The sequence below is a fragment of the Salmo salar genome, chromosome 14 (genome assembly GCF_965601325.2).
Source record: "Salmo salar chromosome 14, fSalSal1, whole genome shotgun sequence".
Lineage (NCBI taxonomy): Eukaryota > Metazoa > Chordata > Actinopteri > Salmoniformes > Salmonidae > Salmo > Salmo salar.
Genome location: NC_138304.1, coordinates 93,797,873 through 93,811,063, shown reverse-complemented (window position 1 = coordinate 93,811,063; position 13,191 = coordinate 93,797,873).

Sequence of the window (13,191 nt, the reverse complement as noted above, 5' to 3'; positions counted from 1 at the left end):
ACGATGGCGGCTGCACACAAAAGTATCTATGCTCAAAGGATGACTGTCAGAAAGAGGGCTCTTCAGACCACAATTACTTGCTCTGTCCAAAGTCACAGATCAAGAAGAAAGAGGAAAAGAGCGGAGAGCAGAGCGACGCAAAATTGGGGAAAAGGGGGCTTGGACTAACCAACAAACAGGAGGAGCTCCTTGCCAAACTTTCTCCAGAGGTGCGAGCAGAGTTCAAAGAAGCCTTTTCAAATAAGATCACAACAAAAGTGTGTGCTAGCATTGGTTGTGAGCCAAAAGAGTGCCCTGTCATAATGATGCTACTGGATGTGACGACAAACTCTGGCCAGCTAGTCGGTACGTTGATTGATCTCGCTTCAGATACTAATTATATCTCTAATAAAGCAGCAGAGCGTCTCAAGCTAAATGGTGAAAACATTAAGTTGATTGTCCAAGGTGTTGGAGGGATGGAGAAAACCATTACTACCATGAAGTATACCCTGAGGCTGAGAGTAAAAACTCCCAGAGGTACAATAGCAGAGCACAAACTCCTCTGTTACGGCTTGGAAGATGTTGCGAAGGTGAACCAAGCTGTCACGCCAGAGCAACTGCAGAAGTTCTTTCCAAATGTTCAACTCAAGGACTTGGTCCGGCCCGAAAAGATCGACCTGTTGATTAGCCACTGAGAGGGTCGCCTTGTCCCACAGCCAGTCAGAGTAGTTGGAGACCTCGTCCTCTGGGATGGTCCCCTTGGGAAGACTGTTGGTGGAACGCATCCTGACCTCTTTGAAGTGATAGACCTAGCAGTGCACAGGTCTGAAACACATTTCGCTAGGTCAATGAGAACAGCTTCAAGGGCGTACAAAGAGATTCTCGTGAAGACGGGAGGACCCAGTGGAGTTTCGGTGGAAGAAGACGACGCAATCCTCCGAAACACTGCAACTACCAACAAATACGTTTTTGAATGGTTTAAGTGGGACAGTATTGGCGCCGCCTGTGATCCTCAGTGTGGTGGCTGCAGATGCGGTAGGTGCCCCCCTGGAGGCAAGGAAATGACCCTAGGAGAGGAAAGAGACTTGGAGAAAATAAAGGAATGTCCTACCTACGTGCAAGCTGACAAGCACAGCGAATCCCCTCACTGGGACGCAGCTTACCCGTGGAAAGGAGACCCCACAACACTCCCTGACAATCAACGTGCAGTGGAAGCGACTTTTTTAAACACTGAGAAACGACTGGAGAGGGAGCCGGAATGGAAGGCTGCGTACAGAGAGCAAATCCACGATATGGTCTCAAGAGGGGCTGCCGTTAAAGTCACCCAGGAGGAAATCGATAGCTGGAAGGGACCTAAGTGGTATATCAGTCATTTAGTTGCTCCTAATCCTCACTCAACCACTACCCCTGTAAGAATTGTCTGGAACAGTAGCCAAGAATTCATGGGAATAAGTTTAAATGACCTACTGTACAAGGGTCCTGATGTCCTAAATCAGATAAGGGGCGTGCTTCTGAGATTCAGGACTGGGTTGTACGCCGCACTGGGCGATGTGAAAAAAATGTACAACTCTGTCTGGCTAGAAGACAAAGAAGTACACCTCCATCGATTCCTCTGGAGAGACAATCCTGAGGAGGTGATCGAAGTCTTTGCTGTCGTCAGGGTCAACATTGGCGATAAACCTGCTGGTTGTATCGCCCAGGTGGCAATGAGAGAAACAGCCAACCTGCCCCAGTTTGCAGCCATGGTTGAGGAGCGCAGAGTTGTGGTAGAAGATAGTTATGTGGATGACATCTTGACGTCCCACAATGACTTGCAGATACTGGAGAAAATCACCAAAGGAGTGGAAAAGATCTTAAAGGCTGGAGGCTTCTCCCTTAAGCCATGGGTCTTATCAGGCCAAAGTGGGAGGTCCGCAACCACAACTGATGCCAGTATCAGTAAGACAACTGTGAGTGTGCCCAAAACGCTGATATTACCCAACCAGATGCGGAACGAAGAGAGCAAAGCACTTGGAGTCGGCTATGAACCAGAGACCGACAAACTTCGTGTGATGACCTCTGTAAATTTCTCAAAGAAGAGAGGAAAGATGAGAACAGGAGTCGATTTGCGTGAAGAGGAAGTCAGAGGTAAAACTCCAAACCCATTGACCCGTCGAATGCAGCTAAGCCAGATCGCTGGATTCTACGACCCCATTGGTCTTGCCACACCCGCAAAGCAGAAAGGGGTTATGCTTGTGAGAGAAGCTTACCAAGAAGCGAGTATAAGCAGTCCAGTTAAGGACACTTGGGATGACCCACTCTCACCAAAACTACGAGAGGCTTCCATAAGACTCCTCGAAGAATATGTGAGACTTGCCCAGATCAGGTTCGAAAGAAGCCTCACACCAACTGGAGCCATAGGCCATCCAATGGGAGTCACGTTTTCAGATGGGAGTGAGGCTTCCTACGGTGTGGTGCTCTATCTCCGTTGGGAGACGCAGAATGGGGTCGTAGTGAGGCTGGTTGAGTCAAAAGCAAAGCTTACCCCTCTCAACCAGAAAGGAGATGTGATTAAGGCAGAGGTATGTGGTGCTGTCTTTTCGATCCGCCTGAGAAAATACCTTGTAAAGCACTGCCGCATCAAGGTCGCACGCTGGGTCCACTTCGTGGATAGCCAAACAATCCTGGGAGCAATTCACAAGGATAGCTATGGCTACCAAACTTTCTTCGCTAACCGCATCGGAGAGATCCAGAAGGCTGGACCAGTGGAAGACTGGAGGTGGATTGAGGGCAACCTGAACATAGCAGACATCATCACAAGGGGAGCAACTCCTGAGGAACTCGATGAAGGGTCAGAGTGGCAACAAGGCCCAGAGTTCCTGAGTTGGCCTGAGGCTGAGTGGCCTGTGAAGACAGCCAGTGAGATAGTGACCAGCGTGGCTGATGACGTTAACCTGTTATGGCTAGGGGGCAGTATTTTCACGGCTGGATAAAAAACATACCCGATTTAATCTGGTTACCACTCCTACCCAGTAACTAGAATATGCATATACTTATTACATATGGATAGAAAACACTCCAAAGTTTCTAAAACTGTTTGAATGGTGTCTGTGAGTATAACAGAACTCATTTGGCAGGCAAAAACCTGACAAGGTTTCAGGCAGGAAGTGGCCTGTCTGACAAGGTGTCGTTCTTCTTGTCTCTGTTTATTGAAGAGTGAGGATCTTAGCTGTCCCGTGACACTTCCTACGGCTGCCATAGGGTCTCAGAAGGCGGTAAAAAGCTGAATCGTGGCTTTGCAGGCTCTGGCAGAAACAAAGTAGCGCGTTTGGGTAGTGGCTGGTTACAGTACTGTGAGACTCAGGCTCGTGCCCGCATCGACCGAAAGCTTTGTTTACTTTCCTCAGTTTAGCTAAAAGGAGATTCCTGGTCGGAATATTATCGCTAAAAAAATTGATTTTAAACAGCGGTTGACATGCTTCGAAGTACGGTAATGGAATATTTCGATTTTTTTGGTCACGAATTGCGCCATGCGCACGACCCTGATTTACCATTTCAGATAGTGTCTGGGACGCACGAACAAAACGCCGCTATTCGGATATAACGATGGATTATTTTGGACCAAACCAACATTTGTTATTGAAGTAGCAGTCCTGGGAGTGCATTCTGACGAAGACAACAAAAGGTAATGAAACTTTTATAATAGTAAAGCTGATATTGGTGAGTGCTAAACTTGCCGGGTGTCTAAATAGCTAGCCCATGATGCCTGGGCTATGTACTTAGAATATTGCAAAATGTGCTTTCACCAAAAAGCTATTTTAAAATCGGACATATCGAGTGCATAGAGGAGGTCTGTATCTATAATTCTTAAAATAATTGTTATGCTTTTTGTGAACGTTTATCGTGAGTAATTTAGTAAAATGTTAGCGAATTCCCCGGAAGTTTGCGGGGGGTATGCTAGTTCTGAACGTCACATGCTAATGTAAAAAGCTGGTTTTTGATATAAATATGAACTTGATTGAACAAAACATGCATGTATTGTATAACATAATGTCCTAGGGTTGTCATCTGATGAAGATCATCAAAGGTTAGTGTTGCATTTAGCTGTCTTCTAGGTTTTTGTGACATTATATGCTAGCTTGAAAAATGGGTGTCTGATTATTTCTGGCTTGGTACTCTGCTGACATAATCTAATGTTTTGCTTTCGTTGTAAAGCCTTTTTGAAATCGGACAGTGTGGTTAGATAAAGGAGAGTCTTGTCTTTAAAATGCTGTGAAATAGTCATATGTTTGAAAAATGGAAGTTTTTGTATTTTAGAGGAGTTTGTATTTCGCGCCACGCCCATCATTGGATAATGGAGCAGGTGTTCCGCTAGCGGAACGTCTAGATGTAAGAGGTTAAAAGGTTGCAGAGAAGAGCGTTCTCAGCTGTAGTCACCAGGTCTCAGGCAGAAAAGTTCTCAGACCCCAGCAATACTGATGTTGGGGCAGACTTGCAAGACTCCGCACCGCGACCGCAGATGAAAGACCAAGGTCCAATTCCAGCAGTAGAGAGGCCAAAGAGGAAGCCCTGGGGTGTAGCTCTAGTGCGCCTTGTCGAGCCCGAACGATTCAGTAGCTTGTCTAAATTGTGTGGAACAATCGCCTGGGTTCGAAGAGCGGCAGAATCCTGGATGAGGACAAGCTACCAAGCCTCGAGCTCAGCAAACTGGGAGGTGAGGGGGCCCAGGCTGTCTGTGGGAGAGAGAACAGCGGCTTTCCAAGACATAGCCCTTGCAGCCCAAGACGGCGTGAACTTTCAGGATACGACCTTAAACCGCCTTGTTGTGATGAAAGACGACAACAATGGACTCTTACTTTGTGGTGGTAGAGTCCAGTCTTGGAATGAAGACGGAACCGCTGTACCTTTAATCCCGTTCCGGTCGTGGCTGGGGGCCTTGCTTGCGAGGGAAGCTCACGAAGCGAATCATGAAGGGGTGGCTGCCACACTGCTGCACACTAAAAGAAAGGCCTGGGTTGTGCAAGGTCGGAGGACAGTGAAGAAGGTGGTCAACAGGTGCATCACTTGCAAGAAGCAAAGAGCCCGGCTGTGCTGGCAAGTGATGAGCGCTCTTCCTCAGGAACGTACCAGTAGAGCGAACCCATTCGAGTATACTACACTAGACCTCTTTGGACCCTTTGAAGTGAGGGACGCTGTTAAGAAAAGAACCAAGCAAAAGGTCTGGGGAGTCGTGTATTGCTGCATGACTTCCAGAGCCGTCCATGCTGATCTCATCGATGACCAGTCTTCTGAGAGCTTTCTTCAGGCCTACTCCCGGTTCACTGCTCTAAGGGGGCATCCCAAAAAGCTATGGTCAGACAGAGGCACAAACTTCTTGGGAGCCAGGCCTGCTCTGAGAGAGCTACACAAGCACCTGGCATGTTTGCAGAAGGGATCCGTTGAAGACAAGGCTGCCAGAAATAGCACAGAGTGGCAATGGGACTTTCATCCTGCAGACTCGCCACACAGGAATGGAGCAGCAGAGGCAGCTGTTAAGCTCCCTAAAAGAGCTCTTAACAGTCTTGGCGGAACAACTGGCTGCTACACCTGGGGGGAGTTCCAGACCCTTCTCTACTCTGCAGCCAACTTGACTAATGAGCGACCCATCGACGCCAGGGCACAGGAACAAGAGGACTCAGTGGAGTACTTGACCCCCAACTCCCTTATCCTGGGGCGCACCGGACAGGGAGGTGACATACACGGAATCGACATGGAAACCCGCTCTTGGCACAGGCTGAGGGCTGTCCAGGCTGGAGTCGACAGGTTCTGGAAGAAATGGAGCGAACTGGCAGGACCAAACTTGTTCATACGACACAAGTGGCACCGAGCAGAGAGAAGTATCAAAGTTGGAGACGTAGTCTGGATTGCGGACCAGAATGCTCTGAGGGGGCAGTTCCGGCTCGGCCGGGTTGCTACAACATATCCAGACGAGAAGGGGGTTGTCCGGGATGCGGACATAACAACCTGCATGGGTCTTCCTGCTCCCATGGTTCCCAGGGCCCGGAGAAAGGACTCTACCATGCACACGAAAATCGTCATTCGCAGGGATGTGCGGAGGTTGGTGATCTTGATTCCTGCTGAAGACCAAGAGGAGGTAAGATAAGTCCTCGCCATGGGTACCCAAAGACTGTGACTCGGTGTTCTTTGCTTAGCTAGCGGGTAACCCTGGGAGGCAACTGAGTGCTTCGAGGGCAAACCTACACTCAGTAGGAGGAAAGGTGGTGGAGCCTACCTCCTTAGTTAATACAAGTTTGTAAATGCCTACAAAGACTGGACTTTAGTTTGAAATTCTCACTGAGAGACTCAAGAGACTGTGCCCTCCTTGGATCTTCGATCAGTCGGCCAAGTGGGAGGTGTTGAGATTTATAGCTCACTCAGGAAAATAAAATAAAAAATATATATAAATAGATAAAAGAGAAGCAAATGGGTCTGATGTGTTCAATTAAATGGGGAACGAGTGATTTCTTTAAGTTTCTTAGATGCTCAAATATGTTACGTTATGTGCGCATGCGCAGCTTCACTAGAGACTTAAATTACAGCACCTGGTAATCACTTCCCCGTAGACAATCATCAGGAGCACACAGCCCGTTGGTATGTAACTGCGAACTACTCAGTCTAGCATTGATGTTTAAGTCACTTATATGTTTGTGCACTGAACGTTTACCTCACTGTGTTGGTGTTAGTTGGCCGGGAGTAACTTGTAGCTCGCTGGGTGCGGTAGCTCAGCGACCCAGATGCTATATAGCATTAGGCTATTATTATCAGCCATTTGCATTGTGCTGATTTTTCGGAGCACTCTGCTGGTTTCTGGTGGCGGTGGTGATAGCGGTGGTTTGGTTCGGTGATCCCTGGTGGAGTGCCGCATTATGTTGCGTTTGTGGGTAAATCCTTTGGACGAGGCATGTGGTGGCATGGGTTCTGTGTCCTGTGACAGCGTCCATAGCAACCTGTGACGGCAGAGTCACTGTGCGCATGCTCCTCTGGCGCTGGGCATTCTGGGTGATGTAGTCGGTGCTGTTTTAAGCCAGATTCGCCACATCTTTGATGGTGTTGCAGGCTTATTTGATGTATTATTATTATTATTATTATTATATTACTTGAATAATATACTAAATAATATATCTGAATAATATATTGTCATTACCTGTTTGTTGTATTTCAGGTTTATGACCTGTGGTCATTTGATTTAAAATAAAATTAAGGACAAAACACGAGTCATGACATTGTGTGCTTCCTGGTGAGCCTTTTCGGAGGGCTAAATAACGAAAATCCGAACATTCTCCATCTGTTCCCCCAGATCATCATCTGGCCTGTTCACACACACACACACACACACACACACACACACACACACACACACACACACACACACACACACACACACACACACACACACACACACACACACACACACACACACACACACACACACACACACACACACACACACGATGTGTTAGCCATCTCATTCTCCATCTGTTCCCCAGATCATCATCTGGCCTGTTCACACACACACACACACACAGATGTGTTAGCCATCTCATTCTCCATCTGTTCCCCAGATCATCATCTGGCCTGTTCACACACACACACACACACACACACACACACACACACACACACACACACACACACACACACACACAGATGTGTTAGCCATCTCATTCTCCATCTGTTCCCCAGATCATCATCTGGCCTGTTCACACACACACACACACACACACACAGATCTGTTGCCCAGATCATCATCTGGCCTGTTCACACACACACACACACACACACACACACACACACACACACACACACACACACACACACACACACAGATGTGTTAGCCATCTCATTCTCCATCTGTTCCCCAGATCATCATCTGGCCTGTTCACACACACACAGAGATCTGTTCCCCAGATCATCATCTGGCCTGTTCACACACACACACAGAGAGATCTGTTCCCCAGATCATCATCTGGCCTGTTCACACACACACACACACACACACACACACACACACACACACACACACACACACACACACACACACACACACACACACACACACACACACACACACACACACCTCAGACAATCTGAGGAGTTTATTTTCTGAACCACAACTTAATACCTCAGATACTAAAACCTGAATCTACAGACGGATTCAACCCACCCCTCACTCCATCTCTCCCTCCCTCCGGTTGTCATAACATCTGGAGATGAATACAATATGATTGTGTCACTAAACAGTCATTTAGGCATCATTACCTTAACACTCCTATTACAATAACCAGTAAGATATCCACAACCTACTAGGCTAATTCCCCTGCAGGGAGGGAGGGAGGGAGAGTCCTTTCATTTATACGTTTACCACAGTGGTTTTAAGAGGGCTATCATTCCGCTCTGCCAAAGGAACAGCTTGAGGCACAACACACTCTGGAAGTTTACAATGCCAGGTTCAGACAGTGGGGATGTTGGATACCCTCTCCTCATCACTCTGGAGTTGTTGACCAGTGGGACAGATGAACCTCTCCTCATCACTCTGGAGTTGTTGACCAGTGGGACAGATGGAGGAAGTAGTGAATCACTGTTCAGCTGTTAATCAGCACTTCACTTTTCCCCACAGGCACTGGCCTGAGAGAAGACTGAGAACCAGCATGAGAACCACTACACTCCAGAATGGGAATTTTGAATTCTGGAATCAGAACCTTGAGCTTCCAATGCTCTTGTAATCTTGACTGGTGACGGTCTGTCTGTGTCTGTGTCTGTGTGTGTGTGTGTGTGTGTGTGCGCGCGGGTGGTGGGGATTATTACTCACTCACAGACCAGGGTTTATTATACCTCCTTGACATGTCTTCAGTATATTTGAATGACTAGAGTTGAGCAGGAATGTACGTGCCAAACACTGACTATAAAATACATGTCCTAAAGCCCTGAGGTTCCCACCATCGAGGTATGACCCACACACAGCTGAGGTATGAGCTTGCGGGTTAGACTGCTGTTGGTCAGGGTCATAACACACAGGTTACATCCCAAATGGCACCCTATTCCCTACATAGTGCACAACTTTTGACTAGGGCCCATAATGTCCTGTATGTTGGAAACAGGGTGCCATTTGGGAGCTAGACAAAGTCTCAGTTCTTCTAGAGCATCCATAGTACAGGAAATGTTTGACCAGGTCAGAGTTCAGATGAACTGCCTGAAAACACCCCATGACATGTCTGTAGTTTAGAGAGCAGAATATTGCTTAGTCTGACTAGTCATCCAGTCCAAGTTAAATTTCAAATTCTACCAGTAAACCTCTTCATGCATTCTCTAAAGAGCTGAATATTCCCACCTCACACACTGATAGGTTCCCAAAAACACACACACTCCCAGGCATCACTTATATTCTGATAGCTCAATATATCATGTGTTTTGACAGCTCAATATATCATGTGTTTTGACAGCTCAATATATCATGTGTTTTGACAGCTCAATATATCATGTGTTTTGATAGCTTACATTCATCATAAATTCTATTTACAGTGCCGTGAAAATGTATTTGCCCCTTTTGTGATTATATTTATTTTTGCAATATTCAACCACAAGCTAATATTAGATAAAAAAAACCTGAGTTAAGAAATAACAACAAATTAACAAAGTTACGCATAACTTTGTTTCTGAAATAAGTATGTAATTGTGTTATTTGTTCCTCAGGTTCCCTTGATCTAATATTAGGTTTTGGTTGAAGATTTGATAACATTCCGTTTCAAAAATATGTAATATGGGGTTCAAGGAATCATCATTGTCAATGCTGAAGGCATCCCTATCAAAACCACCCTTGACTACTCCAGCACAGTGCAGTATGCTGGACTCATTCACCAGTTAGTGATGAAGGCACTTAGCACAGTTAGGGACATTGACCCCCAGAATGACCTCCCCTTCCTCAGGGTCCTCTCCAAGAAGAATGAGATTATGATTGCTCCAGTTAAAAACTATTTCTTCATCGTCATTCAGAACCCCTCAGACTGAGAGGGTCACCTCCACCATCTCTTTGCTGTAAAAGTAGAGAAAATTAGAAAGGGGGCAAATACTTTTTCACAGCACTGTATCTGAATACATCAAACTTCAGCAGCTTTATGTACACTATATATGACAGATGGATAAAATCGAGGACACCGCCATGCAATCTCCATAGACAAACATTGGAAGTAGAATGGCCTTACAGAAGAGCTCAGTGACTTTCAACGTGGCACCTTTCCAATTAGTCCGTTTGTCAAATTTCTGCCCTGCTAGAGCTGTAACTGTAAGTGCTGTTATTGTGAATTATACAACGGGTGGGTCTAATCTTGAATGCTGATTGGTTATAACCGCATTCCAGCCGGTGTCTATTCCACAAGTTACCACCGGCTAAATCTATTACTTTAAAATGCCTATTTACTCTGTTCCATCTGACTGCGCAACCCACGCTCTCATCAGGCCAGCCAAGCAATTTATAAACTCGATCTCCACTATAAAAAGCATCTAGACATTATCTCATTTCCTTTAGACTAACATTTCGTTTTCAACACCAGAGATTTGTATAAAACTTGCTGTCTGTCTCTCCGACATTTACAACATTGTTTCAATATTCAAATTCGATCTCCAGCTTTCCCATAGTAATGAACATGTCGGGAGTCGGGACGACACAGACAGGTAGGCAGCTTTTCTCAGCCAGTCGTAAAACGAAATGAAGTGCAGCTAGTTTGAAGTCTTTCCAGCTTCAGTTTGAAGTGATGGTGTTAGCTGTGTTGTTGGCTAGCTCCTCTGAACAACAGTGTCCTGAAGAGAGAGCACATTTTCTATACCAGGTGAAATCGCGTATCATTAGCTCATTGTTGTGGATGGATCAAAATAAATGTCACTAGAAAATGGCTTAAACAAATGCAAATAGGCTACTTCGTTGTTATTCTGGCTGCACTCTTTGACGTGACTGTAAGTTAGCCTTAGTTGGCTAGCTAGCAAGCAAGGGATGAGAACGTTGGCAGCCAGTATGGCAATGGAACGTTTAGAACGAACGACTGGGTCGCGTCCATAGATACAAAACAAAAGATTGAACGACTGGGTCCCGTCTCTGGCAGCCCAACTGATAGAACAAATGATCAGCCGGCTTGGGTAGCAACCCTAGATTCGTATCGGGTCTAAGTCTTGTGGAAGGATGAAATAGTATGAATAAATTCGTCAAAATAAAGTTTTTAATGAAAATATGTCAATCATTATTTGAATATGTTGGTAACCCGTTGTATAAAAGTGATAATGCCCTTGAAGCCGGTGTTTGTCTCGGGCCTAAAAACATCTGTGCCAAAATATCCTCCAAACACCGGGCTTCTCGTGCATTATCAGTTAAGTAGAAACGTCTTGGAGCAACAACTGCTCAGCTACGAAGTGGTAGGTCACACTAGCTCACCCAACGGGACCGCTGAGTGCTGAAGTGAGTAAAAATTGCCTGTCCTCGGTTGTAATATTCACTGCCGAGTTCCAAACTGCCTCTGGAAGCAACGTCAGCACAAGAACTGTTCATCGGGAGCTTCATGAAATGGGTTTCCATGGCCGAGCAGCCTCACACAAGCTTAATATCACCATGTGCAATGCCAAGCGTCAGCTGGAGTGGTGTAAAGCTCGCCGCTATTGGAATTTGGATCAGTGGAAACGCGTTCTCTGGAGTGATGAAGCACGCTTCACCATCTGGCAGTCTGACAGACAAATCTGGGTTTGGCGGATGCCAGGAGAACGCTACCTGCCCGAATGCATAGTGCCAACAGTAAAGTTTGGTGGAGGAGGAAAAATGGTCTAGGGCTGTTTTCATGGTTCGTGCTAGGCGCCTTAGTTCCAGTGAAGGGAAATCTTAACGCTACAGCATACAATGACATTCTAGACAATTATTTTCTTCCAACTTTGTGGCAACAGTTTGGGGAAGGCCCTTTCCTGTTTCAGCATGACAATGCCCCTGTGCACAAAGCGAGGTCCATACAGAAATGGTTTGTCGAGATCAGTGTGGAAGAACTTGACTGGCCTGCACAGAGCCCTGACCTCAACCCCATCGGACACCTTTGGGATGAATTGGAACGCCGACTGCAAGACAGGCCCAATCGCCAAACATCACTGCCCGACCTCACTAATGCTCTTGTGGTTGAATGGAAGCAAGTCCCCGCAGCAATGTTCCATCATCTAGTGGAAAGCCTTCCCAGAAGAGTGGAGGCTATTATAGCAGCAAAGGGGGGACCAACTCCATATTAATGCCCATGATTTTGGAATGGCATGTTCGAGGAGCAAATGTCCACATACTTTTGGTCATGTAGTGTATCTTGCTCTCTCTCACACACATGGGCGAACACAGCAGATACACACACAGACAGACACGCACCAATTGAAGCTCCTATTCTGATTGATGGGATTTATAGCCTTCACATTCAGTCAGAAGAGTGTTTCTTTCTCTACATGCTCTAAAACTCATCAGCTGACTTCAGAGCCCCGATGTGTCAGTTGAGGAGAGAAGCTTTAGTCACTGTGATCACACCGGACTCATTTTCCCACCCTCACTCTCCTCCTGTCTCTCCTTTTCCCACACCTATTCGCTCCCACTCTTTCTCCTTTAATGGCCCCTCCCTCCCTCCATCCATCAGCACGACTACCTCCCATTTTCTATCACTCCCACCATCTCTCTCCCTCCATCACCCCCACCATCTCTCTCCCCCAATCTCTCTCCCCATCACCCCCACCATCTCTCTCCCTCCATCACCCCCACCATCTCTCTCCCTCCATTACCCCCACCATCTCTCTCCTTCATCACCCCCACCATCTCTCTCCCATATCACTCCCACCATCGCTCTCCCTCATCACCCCTACCATCTCTCTCCCCCATCACCCCCACCATCTCTCTCCCCCAATCTCTCTCCCTCATCACCCCCACCATCTCTCCCTCCCTACCTCCCTCCCTACCTCCCACCATCTCTCTCCCTCATCACCCCCACCATCTCTCTCCCCCTCCATCACCCCCACCATCTCTCTCCCTCCATCACCCCCACCATCTCTCCCTCCATCACCCCCACCATCTCTCTCCCTCCATCACCCCCACCATCTCTCTCCCTCATCACCCCCACCATCTCTCTCCCTCATCACCCCCACTTTCTCTCTCCCTCCTTTATCAACCTGTCCAGCCCTCTCTTCTGCCAACGAATCCTC